The following is a 20,145-nucleotide window of genomic DNA, read 5'->3' on the forward strand; positions in this document are numbered from 1 at the left end:
GGACAGTTGTAAAGAATAATGTTTACTTCAGAAGTGAAAGAATTATCCCCCATATGCTCTAAGTGCTGTAGGCAGGTAACCTTTTGGTGTCAGCCTTCCTGTAGAATTGCCTGAGATTAAATACTGTTGGCAGGGGAGCTTACTGCGACTGGTCTATGCGGAGTATGAAGATCCAGCCACCTTGCCCCAGTGGGGACAACTCTGAAGGGCCATGTCCACTTCAGAGCTCACCAAGGCATGTACTCTGGCCTGCATGAAACTGTATCACATCACAATTTTTTCTTTGCACAGTCAAATTTTTTCCCTTTCATTCCACAGGTTGATTCGAAGAGTAGTCCCTGATAAACTTCTCACACTGTAATCTATCTGAGAATTTGCTTCCTGGGCAACTCAACCTATGCAGCGTTGATATTCTAATTGAAATATTTGGATTTAATTTAAGAAGAAATCAGGAATTACATATGAGAGGTAGAATAAAAAAACTAATATTTTAGGAAGTTTACTTTATGAATGTGAGCATAATACTAAATATGAAAGAACCTAGAACTTACTTTTTAAATTTGAAGTTTAACCAGAATGCAATTAAAGCAATTTGGAGAGGCAGTGTGATGGTTAATTTTATTTGTCAACTTGACCAGGATAAGAGATGTCCAGATAACTAGTAAAACATTGTTTCTGGGTGCATCTGTGAAGGTGTTTTCAGAAGTAAATGGCAGTATTTAGAATTAATATTGATAGACTGAATAAAGAAGAGCACCCTCACCAATTCAGTGGGCATCATAGAATCCATTGAGGGCCTGAATAGAATAAAAAGGTTGCGGAAGAATTTGCTCTCTTTGCTTGAGTTGGGACATCCCTCTTCTCCTGCCCTTATGCATCAGTGCTCCTGGTTCTCAGGCCTTCAAGACTTTGACTGAATTATACCACTGGCTTTCCTAGTTCTCCAGCTCACAGACAGCAGATCTGGGGACTTCTAAGCCTCCAAAATTGCATGAGCCAATATCTATAATAAATCTCTTCCTACATGTATCTCTATATATCTGATTGGTTCTGTTTCTCTGAGGAACCCTGACTAACACAGGCAGGAAGATAAATAAGACCTTAGTTCTGATGGTCTAGTTGTGTAAAATAGTGAGGAACTTTTTAGTATTATTCAAGGTGCGGTTTAGAAATTTGTTGCTATGCACATACACCCACATACACACATTCTGTATACACATGCTGTATATTAACATGTAAGCGTGGTCTTGATTATTGTTGGCAACCGTATCTGGCCATGATAAAATCTACTCCCAGGACAAAGGCAACTATGATTTAGAGGGCAGATCAGAATATGGAAAAAAACCTGAGACTTTTGATGACATCATTGAGTTAATGAAATTTAATCAACCTTGAACATCACACAATCATAAGACTTGCTCTTATGCAAGTCAATATATTTCCATATTTTTAAAACTACTTTGAGTTCTGTAGCAAAGAGACAGAGCACAAGATTTGAGAAACAAGGGAAGCAACACTGTAAATAGTGTCTGAACAAGAATTTTAAGCACAAATTTTGGGAAATATTCAAATAATTTAGTGTATCTTTATTGAAAATTGGGAATTTATAAGGATAGCCAGTTTGGAGGGGCAATAATGAGGTTTTCTTTTTTCCTTTTGTGGAAATTAATAAACAGAATCCTCCACTTGGGAGGCCAAACGGGGAAGCTCTCACACCATATATTGATAGCAGAGCCAACAGGAAGAAGAAAGACTTCCTTTTCTTGACTGGCAAGAAGCCCAGCCAATGAGAGACTGTCACAACTCATCCAATGAAAAGCCGCTACACCCCAGAACTCTTTGTTTACAATAGCCCTCCCAAATTCCTCTTCCCCCTCTGTAAAAACAGCTTCTTCTCCTTTTGCTGCTGGGGACTTGCACATGGCCTGCCATAGGTGCAGACCCTAAATTGCAATGCTTTGCTGATCCCAAATAAACCCATTTTTGCTGGAGAAATAACTGGCTATTTGTTCAAGGTCAACACTTTTTGACTTTTTAAATTTTAGTTTATCGCCAGAATCCAAGTATAGGTCTTCCTCAACTTTTGATGAAGTTAGATCCTGAGAAACCCATTGTAAATTAAAAATATTGTAAGTAAAAAATTCATTTAATGTATTTAATGTACCGAACATCATAGCTTAGCCTAGCCTACCTTACATGTGCTCAAAACACTTACATTAGCCTACAGTTGGGCGAAATCATCTAACAAAAAGCCTATTTTATAATAAAGTTTTGAATATCTCGTGTGATTTATTGAATACTGACAGTGAAAAACAGAATGGTTGTAAGTGTATTAGTTGTTTACCCTCGTGATTGCATGGGTGATTGCGAGTTGAGATTGTATCACACTGCATATTGTTAGCCTGGGAAAAGATCAAAATTCAAAATTTGATGTACAGTTTCTACTGACTGAATATCGCTTTCACACCATCATAAAGTTGAAAAATCATAATTTGAACCATCATAAGTCAGGGACTGTCTGTAACAAAATTTGAACAATAGTGTCATTATATTTACCCCAAGGAAATATAGCTGGGATTGGGGAGAGGGGTGAAACAAGAGTGAAAGGGAGAAAACTAGGAAGGATTTTTATAAAGGAAAAAAGTAGAATATTGTAAGGAATGAGATATTTAAGAGAATATAAGTTCAAATAGGACATTTAACAAGGAACAGACCAATAGGCACATTGTGGGTGAATATCAATGGAATAATTTAAGTCAATTGTAGATGGTTTATGAATTACAAAATAAATGATTGGCAGAATAATGTAGGCAAAAATTATAAGCCACTTGATTAAAGAGTTTGCTTGTGAAAGAATATAAGTATGATTTATATTATGTAATTTTTTATCATGTATAGTTTTCCTGCCTCTAGAGTCACACAATATATAATGAAAATATTTGAGAATAATTAGTTGATAGGAGTTATACAAGAAAATTAAGTCCCAAAAAGATGAGTCTCGCTGAAAAAGATCATGGTGTAATATTTTAGATGAAATAAGATTATAAAAATTTAGGTAAACATATGTATACCCACTGGCCATGTTTAGAATTAATTCACAGCAAGCACAATTTTTAAACTGTCTGACATAATGCTTACCTTTTATATTGAATTTTTAATATTAATAATTATAAATTCCATAAAGAAATTCTGTGATTGTTTCTCAAATCTTTCTAACTCTTTTTGATGGTATATTGTTCTTTCTCATGTTTGAAATCCCTGCTTGTATTTATAAATTGTATTATAGCTATCTATTAATATCTTTTTCCAATGGAACTTTATAGGGATTCTTTAGTAACTAATTTGTTGATTTTTTTTATATTTATATTCACATTCATTTATGGTGCGTATGTTTTTGTTTTAGTAACTTTAGATGGTGAGAACTTCAATTTACGGTTGAAGCCCTTGATAGCCTGTATTAGGGATATGTTCTTTCAGAAGTTCTGCATTTGCTTCTTCCAAGAACTTTAGGGGCATTTGTAGTCTTGGCCCAAGTTTTATGTAAAATTTTCAATTCACAGCTTCTCGGGCCATGTAGACCTTCAAATTGGAGCTTGAATACTATGTGTAGGCAAATTCCTGAGAAGAGTCAAATTCTGTTTTGTATTTAACAAAAGCCCTGGTAAAGAATCATTAGCTTCTGATTGATGTGATTTTTCTGGTAGTTATTTTTATTTTCTCACCTCCTCTTTTGCCAAGTGTGCCATCATTTTATGTATGAGTGTCATCTCTCCGACTTAAGGGAGATCGAAGGTTGTCTTCTGTCTACTTCTTTTATTTTTTTTTGTGAGGAAGATCTGCCCTGAACTAACGGCTGCCAATCCTCCTCTTTTTGCTGAGGAAGACTGGCCCTAGGCTAACATCCATGCCCATCTTCCTCTACTTTATATGGGATGCCACGACAGTGTGGCTTGCCAAGCAGTGCTTCGGTGCGCGCCCAGGATCTGAACCAGAGAACCCTGGGCCGCCGCAGCAGAGCGCGCGCACTTAACCACTTGCGCCACTGGGCCAGCCCCTCTTCTGTCTTCTTAAAGCTGGTATGCCTAATTTCCTTTTTCACTTCTCTCTTTTTGCCCTTGATAATATTTCTTATTTTCCTACTATCTCTGTTATGCCTTTGTAAGGCCCTTGGTTATACATGATCTACTATTTTTAGGCATTTGTTGTCATATCACCAGAAATAGATGTCCATCACCGGAAATTACAAGCATTGATTTCAAGATAGAGAAGATTCCCAAGACTCATTAACATATACCCCGGAATTTGGCACTTGGTCTGTGAGTGTGGTTTTCTTGACCACTGCCTTCTATGTTCTGGTATTGTTCAAAAGAAATGACAAATTTGTTTTCCTGTTGTAGCCAGTAACTAATTCATTAAGATACATTCCTAGACCATACATACATCCTACATTCATCTGATTGATTGCATCTTACTTTCTCTATCACATGCTTAATACATTGTACTCTCTCAAATTCATTTATTTATTTTGCTCTCACCTATTCATTTCCCCAACAGTTTTATTTGTAGAATTATTATTCTAGCTTTGGATCAGGGTATGTTCTTTCAGAGGTCTTTGTTATTTGTTTCTGTTGGGCACTGGCAGTGTTGTGAGTCCAGGATCTCTACAAGTTATAATCTAATTTTAAAGATTCTTAGACTACCCAGGTACTGAGGTCCAAATGGATACTGAAAACCCATAAGAAGTCTGAAGTGAGGTCCCAAATTCCCAGCAACAATTCCCTCTCAAATCCAGGTTTTGGCCAAACGTGATTGAATTTCCTGATAATTCTGTGGGGGTTAGGAGATTAATTATTAGTTACCCTTACACTGGGAGTGTATTCTTTGGAAGTTCTAGCTTTATGGGGGAAGTCTATTTCTAGACTTCCCACCTTGGCTGGGTCTTGTGCCCTGTTTTCTCTTTCCTGTGCCCCGTGGAGCTCAGGTATCTTCAGTCAGACAAAAGCATTCAGGACGAACTTGAATCCTTGCTGCCCTACTCTACTTAGTTTTCTAGGTTCTGACCTGCACTCATTACCAGCCTGGAAATCCTTGCATCCTTCCCAGCTCATCAATGTCTGTACAAAAATTTTTAAATATGTTATTCAGAACTGTTTTTGTTATTTACTTCAGAGGTGTCAGTCCAAGTATCCAGTCCAACATTCTACCAGAAATTCTTATTCTTTCCTAAACTCATTCCACTCAGGTTTTCTTGACCACCAGTCAACCAAAACTAGTTTAAATGAGATTGGCAATGGCTTTCACATTGATAAATCCATGGCCAATTCTCAGTTCTCATTTTTTTGAACTATCTTCAGTATTTGAAAAAGCTAATTCATTTCTTTTCCTTGGAACACTTTCACCAATGGGCTCCCAGGAAACCCCACTCTCCTGGTTTCCTTTCTGCCTCACTGGAACCTCCTTACAAGTCTTCGTGCTAGGTTCCTCCTTATCAGTTCCAATCTTCACATGCTTTTATGCCTAAGGCTTAGTCCTGGCACTTTTCTTTTTTCTCCTCTATATATGCCAACTCTTTTGTTGATATCTTTGAGTCCAGGGACTGTTATTAATCAAACCAGCCTGGATTTAACCCCTATTTGACATCTCCACATAGGTGATCAATTGGTATCTCAAACAACATGTCAAAAACTTCTGCAACTCAACAAATGGTAACTATGTCCTTCCAATTGCTCATGCTGAAAACTTGACTCTCCACATCTCACATTTAAGCCATCAGCACGTCTTTTAGCTTTCTTTCAAAAAATATAGCCAGTATCTGACCGTCTCACCACCTCCACAGCCACCACTTTCATCCAGGCCACCAGATGCTCTCCTGGGCCACATCCATTCCCTCCCACCCATGTTCTCTCCTTCTGCCCATGCAGCATATAAGTCAGTGTGGCTCTCCACATTGTTCTTTTTAATAGACATATTACCCCTCTGCTCCAAAGGAGTAAATTCACACCTATTTACTCTCTAAAGTCATATCGCTCTATGTCTTTCTGGCTTAATCCACTATGACTGCACTGGACTGCAGTGTGTTTCTCAATTTAACAAGTCATGCTCCCCGCTCAGGGTCTTAGCACTTGCTATTCTCTCTACCTATACTCCTTTCGTAAGATTTCCTTCACCCCCTTAAGGCTTTTATAGAACAATCACATATTTACTCTCTGATAAATGTATATGAAATTGAATCCCCCTGCCCAGACACTCACTAATCCTCCTTCACTACTTTAATCTTTTTCTATTGTATTATATTGTATATTATATGAAATTTACATGTTTTAATTATTATGTGCTTAATATTCTGACTTCCCCAACTAGAGTGAAAGCTTCATGAATACATTTTTTTTTCTCTTTAGTTCATTTATGCATCTATGATTTTAGAAAAGTCACTAGCACCTGGTAAGTGATAAATATTTGTTGACAAAATCATTTAGGTAAACTTCTCATAAGAATGCTTGCTGCATGTAAATGTATTGATTGTTAAAGAGAAAATAGGTACATGTCTTCCAGTAAATAAGTAGGTAGTGAGAATTTTAATTGATTAAAGGAAAAAATAGCAGAACATAAGCCAATACATGGCTAAATCAAAGTATTAATATAATTTCCTAAAATATAGGACCGAGTACTAGAAGATCAAAGAATAGAAGAACACTGGACATTTATCAATCTTAAATTATAGCTATCAATCTTCCCACACTATTGATCATGATTTGTTATAACAGATTTGCTGTGGTTAAATAGAAAATTTTATCTTAATAAGTTATTGGAAGAATTTATAATCCAATACCAATCACACTTCATTTCTTAACGTGAATGAAAAATATTGCTTCCACTACATAGGACTTGGGTTCAAATAAAATCAGAAATTAAATTTTACACTCAAACTCTAATTAAGTAGAACAACTTTCATAACATTCAAAGTGTTAAGTGACTATTCATGCACTTATCTACTGAGCATTTTTTTTTATTATTCACAGCATGTCCAAACACTGCCTTCTGAATTAAAAAAATAAATAAATAAAAAGGAAATTAGGCCCTTTATATCTCTGTACTTACTTTGCATTTAAAATATGTAACTTGACAAATGTTCCAGATTCTTGCAATTTATTCATGCTTCTAAATGCTGATAGATCATAGATATTAACCCTTCATTATTTTTCACTTGTGACACCATCCAACCTACCACTGATCTACCACTTTCCCATTTCTTCCAAATATCTGTCAAAATACTTGCCCTCTGAGCAAATCTTGGAAAACTTACCAAGGCCGTGGGTACTAACATCCAGTAATTGGTTATAATTTGGCACATTTCCCCATATCTTATTTCTCAGAGACTAAGTACATAATTTCCTATTAGCTAGAAGAAGAAAGAGAATAGTGTCATCTCTTCTCATTTCCACCCAACAAGTCAAGTGACAGGCTTGATTTTCTTTGTGAGTTTGTTTAAATAAATTATTCCTATTTCTTTACTATCCATTGTTCTCCAACTTCCTGTGATTATAGTTTCTCATTATTTTTAAAAAAGCATTTTCTTTCTCTTATAAATATCTGAATACTACACACATAAACTCAAGTAAGTTTGAAATAAAAAATTGATGCTTAAAAGCATGTCACAGAGACAATTTCTTAACATTGTGCAATTATTTTTAATACTTTGAATTAAAGAACCATGTAACTGCCATGAAAACCTGTACCACTTCCATTAAGATGGGTCTCTCAAAGCAGCAATTTACAATACAAAACTAAGATAATAATAGATAAGCTAATGTTGTTTATTACTAACTCTCCTTCCTTTTGGCTCTTTGGTTGAATCAATGAAGAATGCCTGGGTACTCTATAATTTCAACTAATTTTCATAGGCAAAAACGTTACCATTTACCAACAATTTAAAAAAATCCTATGTCATTCCTGAATAAGACTTATGAAGTCTACAGAGTCCTATTATTTTCCTTAGAAGACTTCTGAGTGGAAAATGTTGTAATAAAACTTCTCTCTCTCTCTCTGCATTTAAAAAGCAAGTGTGTGGTGTTCTCTAGTGTGGAGAAAATAGCTAAGCAGATTTATTTCTCAAATATACTTTATAACCTTCAGGGAAACCCAATATCCTTTTGGGGTAAGAAGAATGTATAATTGTCATCAACAGAAACAGTAGTCAAGGCCAATTTCTAATGAAAAATATTTGAGTGTCTTTCCAGTGTTCAATCTTTCAGCGTGAAATGTTCAAAGATTTGTAAATTTTTTTGAGTGGAGGTGAGGATTCATTCATCTCTGTACTCAAAAATATTTTTATCAAGTTATATTGTTTATATTTTTACTGCATTTTATAAAATAGCTATTTGATTATTGTATACTCAAATACATATTACTGGTATATAACACTCAAAGTTTTCTCATTAGTTTCAGTATAAAATTCAAGTTTCCCACACAAAAGATATATGATCTAGGTACACTTACTCTTACTCTTCTACTCCCTCACTGAGCAAAATTGAAGGGCCCATGATTCCCCAAACGTAGAAAACAGTTTTGGGTAACTTTTACTTGACTTATGTTCTTCCTTTGTGTTTGGTGCACCTCATAAGCAGGCAAAATCCTCTTTACCTTCAAACCCTGCTCCCATCTGTCATCATATCTGCCTCCAAGAGTTTTGTGCCTGGCACATATTAGGAAAATAAAAGGGGCCGGCCTGGTGGCATAGCGGTTGGGTTTGCATGCTCTGCTTCGGTGGCCTGGGGTTCATAGGTTCGAATCCCAGGTGCGGACTGACATGTGGCTCATCAAGCCATGCTATGACCATGTCCCACATGCAAAATGGAGGAAGATGAGCACAAATGTTAGCTCGGAGCCAATGTTCCTCAGCAAAAAGAGGAAGATTGGCAACAGATGTTGGCTCAGGGCCAATCTTCCTCACCCCTCCAAAAACACCGAACTATTTTCTAAGAAAAAATGACTAAGTAATTAATAAGAAAAAAATTAAATGGCAGAAAAGTAGACTATTTGCTCATAGATAAAAGTAAGTGCTTTGGTTTCTTGAAACTTTCTTTAGAATTGGGTTAGGCAGTGTTTTTTTGGAGTTAAACTTATTAAGAATGTATGCAGTATATATTTAATAAATAGCTAATAATTACTACATATCATTCTAGGTGATTTTTATGAGCATTTTATTATTTAATCTTCACAGAATTATTTTGTGGTATTTTAAAATTCATTTTGTAGATGAAGAAACTGAGGCTCAAAAGATTTAAGCAGCCTGTCCAACGTCACTCAGATAACTAAGAAAGCAACATTAGAACACAGTTCTGGCTTCAAAGCTAATAATCTTCTGGCATTGTTTGATAACGCTTGTTAGAGACCCAAGAACAAGCTTTACAAGAGGAAATAGAAAGCCCAATAGAGAGCTAGTGCTTTGAAATTTTAATTAATTTATAGCAAATTATTATCGAGAACAGACTTTACTTACCTCGAACCAGACATTGATAACAATATTTAAAATTAGGCAGTTAAAATTATTTATTACAATCATGTCTTATTTGCTTTGGTTTACCAAAAAATAAGTATTTTAAAGAAGAGATTCTAGCTAAACTCTATAGATAACCCTAAGCATTAACTGCTGTATACTTGCATGCAGTATACTCTAGCTGGATTTTTATGTTATAGTTTAAAGCTTTTCAAGTTAAATATATCCATTTTGACCCCTGTTTAAGCCTCTTTTGAAACCTACATTTTATTGGTTTTAACTATATTGATTTTTCAATTGAAGATAACGTTCCATTCACATGAAAGTTCATTTGTTACAGCTTTCCATTTATAAGCCCCTGTGTCTTGATTTAATGTTATTTTCTTGCAGAAACTAAAGTTTGTAGGTCAATCTTGGAGAATGAGTATAACCACAAATATAGCAGATGTCTCATAAAATTATCTTCTACTGCTTCTCTGTGACCTCTGTCAAGGAAATAACACTCAAATCTGCGTCAGCATGAACAGCTGCGGATGCTGCTGTCAGATAGCCGTGACCTAGCCTCCCAATGGTAGTGCCCAACCGGGAGGGAATGGTGATTTTCACAGAGTCAATGTTATTAACGCCAACATAAATCAGAAAATACTGCTTCAAATTTAAAAATTAGATGCCACAGTTCATAAAAAGAAGCAAACTTCCCCTATAATAAATCAAACCAAGTTCTATGTAGACGTTTTTGGAAATGGTAAAGACAATTGTATAAAGATTTTTATATCCCTCAAAATTTCATTTACGTTAAATGTGTGTAAATGGACATATAAACTGCACGTTTCTTTTTCAGAGAAATACATTAGAAATCATACTCTTTTTCTCAGCTAAAAGAAATTTTAAACAGAACTTTACAGTGCAGAGGGTGGTAGGAGTAAACATTGCAGCTATTTTTATTGTTTCACTGTTATCTGCAACTTATCTTGCTAGACCAGTTCTTAAGTAGTGAGGAAAATGCAAAACTAGGAATTTGATTCACTTGGCCGAATGTATTCACTAAAATATAGCTTTCCATATTATAATTTTTCATGTGATGAATTACACTTTCTATATATAAACCCATATTTATGTTTATGTATATATGTGTTTTATTTACATATGTTTATAAAATATATATTAATATATTCTATAATAATAATATATACCATATCATATATTTGTTGGTAGTGCTGTTGAGTCAATTCTGACTCCTAGTGACGCTGTGTACAACAGAGCAGAACCCTGCCCCATCTTTTTTGCACCATTTTCTCTCCTTCCAGTGTTATATCAGACAATGATTTGCTGCTATTCATAGGATTTTCATGGCTAATTTTTTCGGAAGTTGGGTGACCAAGTCTTTATTCCTAGTCTGTCTTAGTCTGGAAGCTTGACTGAAACCTGTCCACCATGGGTGACCTTGCCGTTATCTGAAATATCAGTAGCATAGCTTTCAGCATCACAGCAACACACAGCTGCCACAGTACGACAACTGACAGAGGGTGTTGTGGTTCCCTGACCTGTAAACGAATCTGGGCCACAGCAGTGAAAATGCCTAATCTTAACCACTAGACCACCAGGGCTGGCTGGCATATATATATGGTCTCTCTCTCTTTTATATATATATATATAGAGAGAGAGAGAGAACACAAACACACACATTTACATTCACATCGTACATACATACACTTGAATATACTCTGGTTTATCTGGTTTAAGATTCTCTTATTACTTCCGAATAGCTTTTAAGTTGGCACTACACAGCATTTATGATAAAATGAAGCCCAAGGAAGCTCTTAATAAAGGGAAAAATAGCTATATATGTTTAATTAGCATATTTGTCTTTCAGTTTAAGCATGTTAAACTCTATAGTTTTCCGTAAGCTTAGGAAAGTAAATCAAAATAACCAAATATTTTTGCACAATGAAATGTGTGAAAGAAACCTTTTGGCTGCTAGATAGGGCACAAGTGTAAAAAGAAGTTTTGATACGACATTGGACTTAGTGATTCCATGAAAATGCAGTCTTAAACTATCCCCAAGTTCTCATCTGGGATTTTGTTTCCTAAATGCCACTCTGAGTCCAGGGAACCAGAGGGTCTCCTTGGAAAAAAACCAGACCAAGCCACCACTCTCATGATTTTTAAAACCTAGTAGGGGGCAGCCCACAGTGAACAGATAAACTGTTATTTAATGTAAACAGTAACATATCGTAAAGAAAGAAATCAGGTGAGATATATAAGATAGCGAGAATAGCTTATATTTTAGATAGAATGGATAGAAAATTTTTCTCAACGAGACAAAAAAAGTAGGATCTAGAAGTATCAATATTCTAGATTATAAGGTCTAGGTAAGGGAACTGCAAATGCCACAAATGTCTTTACTCTGTGTGTTTGAGGGAAAGCGAAGAGGCCAGGGCTGCTGCTGCTGCAGAGTGAGCAACGAGTCAGAGCAGGAGACGAGAGGGAGTGGCTGAGGGACTACGGTGGCCTTTCAGCCCACTTTAAGGAATCCACCTTTGTTCTAGGTTGTTCAAAACCATTGGAGAGGCTGGGGCAGAGGGTGACGTGGAATTATTAGGTTTTATAAGAATCACTTCTACTCCTCCGGAGAAAACCAATAAAATATGCACAAAAGTAGCATTAGAGAGACCAGTTTGTAGGCTCCCACAGTAAGCCAGGTGAAGAGATGGTTGAGTAGAGGAGGTGGAGGTGGGGAGAAGTCAGGCTCGGGATACGCTCTGAAGGTGGAGCTGACCTGAATTGCAATAGATTGGATGTGAGGTGGAAAAGAACAAGACCTTAATAATGTCTGCTTTCCCCATAGTCCATTTACCCCCTAGTACCTCTTTTTCACTCGAATTTCACTTCCTGAACTCTGACTCATTTCCAGCAAAAGTATACCAGAAACAAAGAATCATGCTGAGTGCAAAATAGAAAATAAAATAAAATATATGATCAGTTTTCTGTGTATTCTACTTTTTTTCACACTAAATTTGGGATGCCCATATAATCTTTTGGGTAGGTATCTATTTATGAATTCTGAGAAGAGCACCGTTTGTCCTTGGCATTACTCCATCTCTCTTTTCAAACATCATTCCCTTTGAATCCTTCCCTTTCTTAAAAAGAATGAAACTCTCCTTTATCTGTACCTGGCTACTCACAGTCTCTTCATAAAGGCCACCCTGTTTAATCCTCTCTACTGGTCTAGGCAGCTTTCGTACATTTGTTGAAGAGTTTGTATATTCTAGGCACTCGTGTTCACTTCACATTTAATCCACATAAGAGCCATACAACTTAGGTTCTCTTTTATACACATTTTATAGATAAGAAAACTAAACAAAAGAGTGGTTAATTAATTTGCTCAACTTCACAGACCTGGTGAGAATAGACCAGGATTCACATCTTGGCAACCTGGATCCAGAACGTTCTTTTAGCCTCCTGGCAATGGGACCTCACACATAACCTGCCACCCCCCTCCCAACTGGTAAAATTTACTTCCTGTAAATTCCTCCAAGTCTTGTTTTATTGTGGAAACACAAGCCTGGTGATGTTTTTTATTAGGTAAATTATATGGAGCTAATCTATTCTCTAATTAAAAAGCAAATAAACAAAAACAAATGTGAAAACAAAAGAAAAACTTCTATGCAGCACCAATGTACCTCAATCCAAATGAAATGGGTAAACTGTCAAAACACCATTCTATTTAACAATTCCACAGGCTACTAGATAACACTTTTTTGATTAGATATCTTAATGCTTTTGTTTATTTGCAAGGAACAAGAGCTCCTTTCAGCAAAAAATGAGACTTTATTACAAACGGTCAACATACTTTATTGAGGTACCTAAGAAAAGGAAGTATGCTGAGACCTCTGAGAAACCATTAGCAGAAATCCTAGAAAACTTGTCTCTCAATTAATTTCTCCCCTTAGCGTGTACTCTGGACCTTGTTGTTTCTGCTATAAAACATTCTCTCTTTATCACTTTCTCTCAGAAGATTAGATTTCTCTTCTTCAACATAGGCATATAATCATTAATAGCCACATATAAATTCTTGAGTTTATACAGTCTCAGTTCAAATAATCAGCAAAAATTAATAATGGCGTAAAACCCTGCTTTTATACTCTTGGAGAAAATTTCTGTGATCTCAAGCTTCAACAGGAGCCTCCTTGCAGTGTTATGTTATATGAAGATCACTATCAGGTCCCTGTACTGTAGGATATTTCTCAAATAAGGCTGTCAGATTTTTTTTTTTTAGTGTCTAAAACATTAAACAAACCCCTTAGTCCACATTCAATCTCATCGTAAAAATAACCTATACTTAAAAAGAGTTGTTTTATTTTTTGATGCTTAAGATTGGCTTTTGTGTTAAGCCTGTTTCCTTTGTATACTTTTATTGAAATGTTTGATTCATGGCTATAGCTACTTAGAGAATGAATCATCACCTTATTAATTTCAGTTAGGTAATTTTCATGGAAGCAATTAACTACATTAGCAATATTAAACAAGGAAACAAAAAATTACACTAATGAAAACTAAGGTAATTTTTAAATAGTGGTCATTTAAACTCATAATAGATTACTTACTCTTTGACAATTTATTTCAAAAAGTAGAGCATGGAGCTCACCCAGTAAAATGGTATTCCTACAAGCACCATTCCATCAATTCACCAATTTATTTATCCATGTTCTTGCTATGTGGCAGACTAGAAGGTTGGCTGTTACCGATGGGGTGGGGTCATGTAATACAAACAAGGCATTCTGGCTTGTATAAAGTTCAGGATTTTATTATCAACCAACTCAACTCAGGATTATAGAAAAGTGATGCTCAAAAGTTCCCTTGCATCTATACATTTGTGTTTCTCCCAAAAGTGGCTTCTCAGATGCTGCGGAATACAGGCAGCATTTATTTGATGGAGGACCAAAACCATGTACGTAGGGCCTTACCCTCCAACATTATTCATTCTTCTCTGTATCGATAGTAGATAAGATTATGTATTAATTTTAGACGTAAGCATAGCCATAGGTATGCTATAGTATCTTTACGTAAATATCTTATTATAACTGTTTCTTTTATCAGTCTATAAATCCGTTATTATTCCTTAGGATGATTTCACAATAAAAAATAGTGCATCTATAATGTAAAATTCAATCCCATCTCTCTTTTTTAGGTCCTATTCCCCTGGTATAATTTCCCTTCCCTTTACATTCAAAATCCTTTTGCATTCAAGGCTCTTCTAGATAATATATTGCTGAATTTTCCTGTGGGTATTTGTGTCTATGTGTGAAATGTGAGCTATGTGAATGTGCATCTTAAACTGATTTGAGATCTACTGGATTTATTAATTTATATTTATTCAGTTATTATTATTACTACTAATAATAGTAATTTATCCATAAGGTATTAAGACTCACATGCATATTTAATATAGTTAATATGTTATTTAATTTGTTGTTTATCAATGTTTTTATCATCTCCATAAATGAAACAAGTCTTCTCTCTTATTTCTGGTCTTTCCCAGACCTATCTGCAATTTACCATGCTTGCATTGTCCAAAATTTAATTCTGGATTTTTATGGACATGCTATTTTCCTTATATATAAATAGACAATTTTATTATATTTCTATTTCACACCGTGAATTCAGAAACTTCATAAAGTTTCTGTGACTTACTTATACTTTTGGTAGGGTACTTCTCCAAGAAAAAAATTTGAAAGCAGTACTTTGCTGCTATTACTTAAAAAGTCTAGTGTCTCTCACCACTTTTTTTGTCCATCACATTTGTATAATAGATTAAATGGACATAAATTACAAGATTTTTTTTTTAAAAACTAAAAGTTATTATTCTATGTATTTGTTTTTGTTCAGCATCACTGTTGAGCATTCTGATGTCAATTTCTTTCTTGTATATTTGTAAGGAAACTTTCTCTAAGATTTTCAAATAATTTATCCTTTCATGTTCTTATATTCCACTTTATTGATCACATGTATTTTTTTCTTATCTAACTTGCCTTGTACTTGACAAGAATTTTAAATCTAAAGTCTCACATTTTCCCTAATTCTATTAAATTCTGCCATTGTAACTTTAAATATTTCCCCAAACTATCTTTTCCTCTCCTAACATTCTTCTTCTTTTTTTTTTTTTTGTGAGGAAGACCAGCCCTGAGCTAATATCTGATGCCAATCCTCCTCTTTTTTGCTGAGGAGGATTGGCCCTGGGCTAACATCCATGCCCATCTTCCTCTACTTTATATGGGACGCCACCACAGCATGGCTTGATAAGCAGTGCGTCGGTGCGCACCCAGGATCCGAACCTGCGAACCCTGTGTCACGGAAGCGTAGCGCACCCACTTAACCGCTACGCCACTGGGCCAGCCCCTCCTAACGTTCTTCTTAGATGGATTTTGATGTTTCTACCTCTACCCTTCATATCTAAGATGTTTTTAAATACTTTCTACCTCTTTGTGTCTAATTCGTTCCTGAGCTTTTTCAAGCTGACAGTTAAATTCTTTATTTCATTTATTGTATTGATCACGTTCAGTATTTCAACCTGATTCTTCCTTACGCCTCCTTGTTCCTCCTTTGTATTTCCAATATCTGCTCTTATCTCTTTAGGAGTATTTAATGCCTTGGTTATAAATTTTTATTTGGTTTGGTTTATTAATACTAGCTCAAAGTGTGATAGATTGTTTTAATTTTTAATTTTTTTATATATCAGTTGAACTTCTCAGATATTCAGTTTTCTTTGTGAGCTCACGTCCCCTGGTATATAACTTCTTGCCTGGCAATGTGAAAGGAGAGACTCAAGCTGAATTTCTGGATTATAAAGCAACTGATGACTTTTGGAAAGGAAGAGGACCATTGATGTAATAATAGAGGTTGACCACTCTGCATCCAACAACTCTGCCTCATAGATACTCGCCTCTAACTCTCTCCCTGCTGCTGCTATTTTCTAAGAGCCACCTCCCCTGGCTATAATCGCCTAGCCCTCTGGGTCTACATAGTCGTGTTTCCATCCCAGCCAACCTCAAGCACAAACATTATGTTACTTACTCCATGCTCCAGGCTAGTGCTGGGCTGATGGCATTCTTTTTGTGTCTTGCATTGATGGTAGAATTGGCAAGATATACCAAGAGCAATACTGGGAACAGGGTACAGTTTACAATATCTGCTCTACTATATGTGGCAGTCATACTATTTCTGACCAAGAGATTGCTAATTAATTCTCTGTTTTTAACCTTCAGTGTCCCAGTGTTTTTCTTATAGTTAGTATGTTAGAATCATTTCCAACATTCAGTTAGGGTGAGAGACTAAAGTCTAAAATAAATTAGAAACACACACACACACACACACACATGTTATTATACTATAACAATGTGCATGAGATGAATTTCAAAAATATATGTTTCATATATTTGTTAATATATTTAAATATTAATAATATAGAAATATAAAGTGTTTATAGTTTTAACATATTATACTCACCTCAAATATCTTACAGAGTGTCCTTTCATTTGTAGGTTTGGAATTTGCTTTTTATCATACTTTCTCAGAAAATGAATTTAAATTACAATCATAGATTTATACAGTTTAAAAGATGGTTCAAAGACTAAAAAATGTGAGAATTTTAGTCTCATATTTATATGAGATAAAAGAATGTAAAACAGATGGAAATGTTCTAGTAACTGACCCTGAGCTTTGTAGATCAGGAAACTTCATGCTGTTGAGGTACAGGGAATTTATTAGCCTTCTCATGACCAATACTTATTCCAATTACACCTTAGGGCTGTCTTCTCCAGAATCGCTGTACCTCAAAAATTAAATAACTATTCACAATATTGCTTATTTAGCAAAGATTCCAGGAAAGGAGACGGATACCTTCGTAAGAGATATCCCTCTTCCGGTCTCCAAGTGAATCATTCAGCGTGAACCTGAGACTTTGTGTTTCTTCCTTGGACAAAGTTACATTCTGGATGTTCACCCCCAGCCAATTCTTATGAGTTGTTACTTTCTGTGCTTCCACTGCTGACCGTATGTTCTTTATATATGCTTCCATGCGAGGAGGTCTTTAATCTCTCTCGCTATTATGTGCTGTTAGTTGATTTCAAAGGTCAGAGGGGTAATCACTATTTGGGGCACCAGTTGGCAGTACTTCTGCTTGGAATTGCTGTCCCACCATATGAAATGAAGAAAAGAACATTGTCCTGCTAGTCAAGGAATCTACCTTGAAACTCTGGCTTTGCTATATATACTTCGGTGAAATCCTTTAGCTTTTCTACCTTCAACTTCTTTCTCAAATATGTTAACACTGAATACAATTTTAAGATCTAAAACCTTGCTAGGTTTTGTTATAATATCAAAATATGATTTATTGCACAGCAAAACATGTCTATAATTTGTATATATATATAATCAAAAGATGAAAATTATTGTTCTGCCTGATATAAAGAATCCTCCATGATAAAACTGTACAACATAACAGTTCCTCATATACTGGAACAACATATACCAAGTTCAAAATACAGAAATGATTGTCAAATAATATATACAAGCTATCTCAAAGTATAAATGCAAGCAGGAGCATGTGTGTGTTAGCATATTGCTCATGGTGCTTGCACGTCTTGTACAGCATGTGGAGTGATTTTATTCAGAAGATTATCAGAAATAATCTTGTTTTAGTATCACTAGACTTATCATTTGATTATATTCCTAAAATTTCAAATCAGTGAGATGTTCTGTGTTTAAGCTGCTGTAATATTTCAGAGGAGCATGAATTATTTTTTGTTGCTCTGGGGATATAGTGATTATAGTTTAAAGATAAGTCATCTTACCCATATTAAATTACTCCTTTGTGATTATTCACTAGAAAAAGACGCTTGTCCATATCTATCACAACAATGAAGTCACATGAAAGTGGTATATACAGTATTGACTGTTTGGTCTTTGATAATTTTCTCAATGTAGGAAAAGTTAGGGGAAATTAAAATAGCTTTTTGAAAGCAAACCCACCAGCATCGTATATATAATGTAGATGTTCGATAGTTTAGAGAATTTTGTAATGATATGGTAGAAATTTTTTTAAAGTATCAGGTTTATATTTCCATATTTATTCATACTGCATACTCATTTAATTTTAATATAAAGCAGTTTTATATCTTTAAAGTACATGGATGAAATGCTTTAGATCCTTGCTGTACAAACTGAGTTCCCCAAGCAGCAGCAGTAGCAGCACTGAGAACTTGTTAGAAATGCAGAATCCTGGGCCCCATCCCAGACCTACTGAATCAGATTCTGCATTTTAACAAGATCCCCAGGTGATTCAATGCACATTAAAGTTAAGATACATAGTTTTCATTTGTGAATCTTGTGTAGCAGCTGTAAATAAATTGGCACATGAAAGAAATACAAGATTAGATTGGTCAAGTCAGCCCACATGTTACCTACTTCTTTCATAATTAATTTATATTTTTTAACAGAATTTATAGTGTTTAGGCAAATGATGTTTACTTGGTTGGCAGCCGTACTCATTTCTTCTTCATTCATGTCTGGTTGATTTTACTTAGATACATGAATTCAGCAACCAAGTGCTATCTATATATGTGTGTGCTTTAAAAATTTATTATATTAACACATTTTTCCATTGGAGGCATTTAGCCAGCTCATATGATTCTTAGCCATATCTAATGTCAGTGTTTCACCTTCCGTGTACCAAAGTTCAACTTAGATATGCTACAAGTGTGCAGATGTATTGGTTGTCTTCAGCCTTGGAGTAGATGAACCAATGGCCAGTCAGCCCAACAACATCTTTATTTACCCCAGGATGCCCATTGTAATTTTATACAGAACTTGAGAAAGGTAAAGCGATGCTTTATGCCATTCATGAACTATATTGTTTTGTATATTATGTATATTAAATTAACGTAGTTTTTTGAAGGTCTCTATACGTAAGAAAAGAGACAAAAATAAGAACAGTGCAAATGTGATTCATTTGATTTTCTTTTGGTGAATTAGCAATGTCAGGAAATTAAAGGAAACATACTTGAACTCATTTTTCTTAGTACAATAACCTTATAATTTCAGAGAGAAACTATCGTCCAAGAGTCACTCTTGTTGCCCGTACATTGCTACTGTAATGTATGGTTCATCTGAAATATTTGACTTTTATTATCCTAGCCCCAAACCACTGTGGAGTCTACTTTTTTATTATTCCTGAAGCATGATTAACCCTTCTTAATGTTAAAAAGAACAGTATCAAGAATATAAGAAAAGACACTTAAAGAGATCTGATAGTCTGCAAAGAAACGTTTTGAGATGTAACAACTACATAATTTGCAAGATAATTGAGCCACTCACTCATTGACTCATGCACTCATGTCTGAGTAATTGTCCCTGCCTTATTCTTAAATCAGCTCTAATATCAACATCTTTATATTTATAAATATAATACTTATATATATATAAGTAAAGAAGGGAAGAAAAACTCAGACATTGTGCATTATGGATATTTATGTGTGATTAAGAAAATAGGAATATATTTCAAAACAAATGAGAGTTGAGTAGAATTATTTGACAATTATATATGATTATGGCATGGAATTTTATCCAAAATCTCCACCAAGTAGTTCTGA

This window comes from Diceros bicornis, chromosome 9 (genome assembly GCF_020826845.1).
Source record: "Diceros bicornis minor isolate mBicDic1 chromosome 9, mDicBic1.mat.cur, whole genome shotgun sequence".
NCBI classification, from domain to species: Eukaryota; Metazoa; Chordata; class Mammalia; order Perissodactyla; family Rhinocerotidae; genus Diceros; species Diceros bicornis.